Source organism: Teleopsis dalmanni, chromosome 1 (genome assembly GCF_002237135.1).
Source record: "Teleopsis dalmanni isolate 2A chromosome 1, ASM223713v2, whole genome shotgun sequence".
Classification (NCBI taxonomy): domain Eukaryota; kingdom Metazoa; phylum Arthropoda; class Insecta; order Diptera; family Diopsidae; genus Teleopsis; species Teleopsis dalmanni.
In genome coordinates this window covers 91,794,068-91,798,792 of record NC_051846.1, presented here as the reverse complement: position 1 = coordinate 91,798,792, position 4,725 = coordinate 91,794,068, and positions in this window count along the sequence as shown.

The window sequence follows — 4,725 nt, the reverse complement described above, 5'->3', positions numbered from 1 at the left end:
ATTGTTATTATTTTCAAGTAAATTATTTAAATGATTTTCTAAAATAATAAGATCTGCGTGATCTGGGCTCCCCGTGAGCCACTTCCATGCAGTACCAATTGCGTTTATGGATCTTTTATTGACCTTTGGCTTTAGTCTACTTAAGATACCTTGTATTTCGGTTACTTCATGGTATAGGAAAGGGATTAAGGGATTGTCAGAAATTATTTTGTGTCTTATTGTGGAGTTAAGTTCGTCCAAAGTCCTTTGGTATTCGTCTACGTCTATCGTATGTATAATTCTGTAGGTTCCGGTTTGAATTTTGGTCCATCCTGTATTGAAGGTTGCTAGTCGTGAATTTGTGTAATCAAGGATACGGAATTCGCCACTGGCAAGTGGTATTATTAATCTGAAAGTAACCAAATGAGTTAAGTTCTAATATTACTTTTGTATACAGTTCGTCCTTTTTCTGTTATAACTACGTTAGATTTGTCTTCCTTTACTATTTCTTTTTTGTACCTAGCTCAAAAGAGCATAATCTCTTGTTTATTCGCACGTAAATAATGTCGCCTGGCAAATATGTTTTCATTGGAGTCCTTTTCCGATTGTGTACCTCTAAGTCTTTTGCTTGTTTTTTCCTAAGTGCTTCAATGTTTTCCTGTCGAGCATTTTCGTACTGGTCAGGATTTGTAGAAATTCTGCGTCCAAAAAATGTCTCTATCGGTTTCTTTCCTGTAGTTGAGTGTACTGTGTAGTTATATTCATATACCGATCTGTCCAAAATTTCTAGGAATGATCTATGTATTCGTTCCGCTTTTAAGCAGCGCTTGATTTCTGAGAGGGTTGAGTGAAATCGTTCTACCTGTCCGTTTACTGTACTTGCGTAAGGAGGTGTCTTGTAGATTTCTATTCCAAGTTGGTCTTCCATCATAAAACATATGGAGGCTGAGTTTAGCGCTTTTTCGTTGTCTACTACAATTACCTTAGGTACGCCAAATGCAAAAATGATCTGTCTTAGAGGTTCCCTAATATCTTCTGAAGCTCTGCTTTTATTATTCTAACTTGGGCATATTTGGAAAATTTGTCGACTGCCGTAAGAACTAAATTTTTCTCTGTGTTATAAATGTCAATATGCACTATTTCACCGGGATATTTCGGAATGGGGGTTTCAAGTAACAGTGGCTTATTTGGATGGCGGTCGTATTTGTTTTCTTTACAAATCTTACATTGCTTGACTAAATTTCCTATTTTAGCACTCATTTGTGGAAAGTAAAATTTTTGTAATAGTTGGGTTTTATTTTCCTGTCATTTCTATGGGCGCGTTTGTGTTCATTCAGCATTTCTGTTTCCTGTCTGTCTTCGTCTGTCAGGTCTTCGACTTGGGTTTGGGTAAAACGTATTTTGAAATTAGAAAAGTGAACAGGATATATTAGCTGAATTTTTCCAATGATTGGTTCTGAGGTAAAGAGACCGTTTATTACTGAGGGATCCAAATAACGTTTAAAAATTGAAACTAGGCTTTGTTCATCGTAAACTTTTTGATTAAAAATGTGTCTATGGTATGTGGGGAAGGGTATTTTGAATTGGTATTTAGGAGCCAAATTTGGTTCTTGAATGCATTTATAGGTCCTTCTACTGCTGGGATAAGATTTTGTGCTGAACTTTCGTCACTATGTTGCGTTCCTGTCAATGAATTGATTTGTGATACCTGTGGTGGTCTTGAGAGTGCATCAGCCACAACATTAGCTTTCCCTGGCTTATAGATTAACTCATAGTCATATTCTTCTAACCTAGCCTTCCATCTTTTCATCTTGCTATTATGCTTCTTGCTGCTTAAAGCAAAAGTAAGCGGTTGATGGTCCGTAAAAATTTTAACCTTCGCAGAACCGTAAAGGTAGTTTCTTAACGAATTCAACGACCATACTATCGCCAACATTTCTCTTTCATTTGCAGCGTAGTGCTCTTCAGCTTTAGAAAGAGTTCTCGAAATGAAGGTTATTGGCTTGTCGTTTTGCGATAATACAGCTCCAATTGCATAATTGGAAGTATCTGTTGTTAACACAAATTCTTTGGAGTAGTCGGGGTATGTAAGCATTGTCTTTACTAATGAGCGATCTCTTAAGTTTCTCGAAGGAATCTATGGCGTTTTCATTTAGGGTTATCTTGACTCTTTTTGATTGATTTTTGGACACTCGTCCGTCTTCCCCTCTTAAAAGGACTGTAAGGGGTTTCGCGAGCTTTGCATAGTCTTTGATGAATCGGCGATAATAGCCTGAAAGTCCTAAAAAGGATCGAAGTTCTTTTAAAGTTTGAGATACTGGAAAATTTACTATTGCGTCTACTTTCTGTGGATTTGTTTTGAGGCCTTTTTCGGATATTATGAAACCTAAAAATTCCACTTCTGTTTTTAGGAATTGACATTTGTCAGGTTGTATTTTTAGATTTGCCTTTTCTAATGTATCAAAGATTTGTTGGATGTCATTAAAGTGGGTTTCTTGATCTTTACTAAATATCACGATGTCATCGATGTAAACGTAACATCTCTTTCCTATGTGGTTCCTTAAAATGTCGTCAAGAGCTCTTTGAAAAATTGAAGGAGCGTTCTTGAGACCAAAAGGTAGCCGGGTAAATTCATATTTACCGTTATTTACCGAAAAAGCTGTCTTCTTTATATCCGATTCCTTTAGGGGAATCTGGTGGAAGCCACTCTTTAAATCGAGTACGGAGAAATATTTGTTTCTTCCTAGGTGTGCTAGTACTCCATTTATTTCGGGTATAGGGTATCTGTCCGATATTGTTACCAGGTTTAACTTTCTGTAATCGATTACCATTCGATATTTCCTTTCTCCGGATGCGTCTGATTTTTTGGGCACTATCCATACAGGTGAATTGTATGGAGACCGAGACGGTCTTATTATACCATTCTGTAACAAGTCTTTGATTTGTCTCTCTACTTCCGCTTTTAATGCCATTGGGTACGGATAGAATTTGGTGTATATTGGTGTGTCTGTGGACGTTCTTATGCTTCCTTGCACTTTCGTAGTATAGGTTAGTCTTTCTTCAGGTTCGGCAAAAAGTTTAGGAAATTTCCTCGCAATTGTATGAAGTGTGGTCTTTTGTTCGTCGTTTAGGTAATCAGTCCGTATGCCGATTGTGTTAATTGACTGTATAATTTGCTGTTTTATTTTAATCCTGACTCTATCTTGTATTGTCATATAGTTGTATTTTGTGTAAATTACTGCCGAAAGTTGCTTGAGGCTGTCATTGCCTAGGATGCCGTGGAATGATTTTAGCGATGGTAACAAAAAAAATTTAATTTTGAGATTGGGTATTCCGAATAAATTAACATTGGTGTGGTGTGTAATTTTTATTTTTCCAGCTATAGTATTGGCAAAGAAAGGTTGGTCATTTGGGAGAGAATTGGGTACAATGGAGGGTTGCATATAGTTATTGTTTGAACCCGTATCAATTAATATTTTGAAAATTTCTCCTCGCTTTGTTTTACATTCAAAATATGGGAGCGACGAATTCGCTAGCCTAAAAAATGAATGTCTGAAAAATCCTCTATAGAATTGTCGTCTGCACTATGCTGTTCGAGGGTTTCTTGTACGTCGTAATTGTCCTGTCCAATCTCGTCTTGCTGGTTTCCGTATTCTAGATCTTGCTGATATGCAGCGTTTTTGTATTGTTCAGCTTCTATGTTAAAGTTTCGTTGTCTTTTTTCTATATTTTGCTGAGGAGGTGGTGGCCTCTTTCCTTGAAATGCAAGGTTTTGTGATGGCCTATTCATATAATTGACTCTTCTTGACTGCATGCTTTGGTCGACATCCATTGGTTCGGGTCTTGGCATGGGTTTTGATGCAAAAGGTCTAGATGGTGGTTGGTGCCGATGTTGAGAATTGAAATTTTGTTGTTGTGAAAAAAAATTCTGAGGTCTTTGCCAATATCCTTGTTGTTGAGGTGGAATATAGGGAGGTAGCGACATTTGTCTCTGCATTGGTTGATTCCAATGAATAAAGTGTGAGTAGAATGGTTTTGGTGCGGCGTGGTGCTGTGGGGAGAAATTTTTTCGAGGATTTATAGGAGGTCTCCTATAGTTATGGTTATTGGCAATATTTGCTCGATAAGTTTGATTTTCCAGCTTGAGGCATAATTGTAGAGCCTCTGGGAGGTCTGCTGGTTCTTTTATTCCCAGGAGTCTCGGCAAGTCACCATTTAGACCCCTAACGAAGGTATCCAACGCTTTGTTTCTATACGTGTCTACCAGAAGTCTTCGGGATTCTGATCCGCCTTTTAAACAAGAAATTTTGTTTAAGATCAGAGAGAGATTTGAATAGACTTTCTGATAATATTCATGTATTGTTAAATTGCCTTGAGTCTGCGAGGACATTTGGTACTCTAAAGTACCTAGGTCTCTCTTGTCGCCGTAATGCTTTGTGAGACAACGTGAAATAGCGGTCCAATTTAGAGGTGTGTTATACGATTCTAACACAATGTCTGCTTGGCCTGTAATTTTGTTTCGTATAATGTTTAGAATACCAAAGTATTTATGTGAGCCTAGTATTGGCTCATACACTTGTAGAAATCTATCTACACTTTTCTTCCAGGATCCGAATTCACCTGGATCTCCTGCAAAATCACGCAAAGAGCGCACAACGTCAGGAATTTTGTCGAGTTCACCAATACCTTGGGCTCCTACATTAATCGGTTCGTCTACCTCAATAACATTCCTAGCTGTTAGTCTGT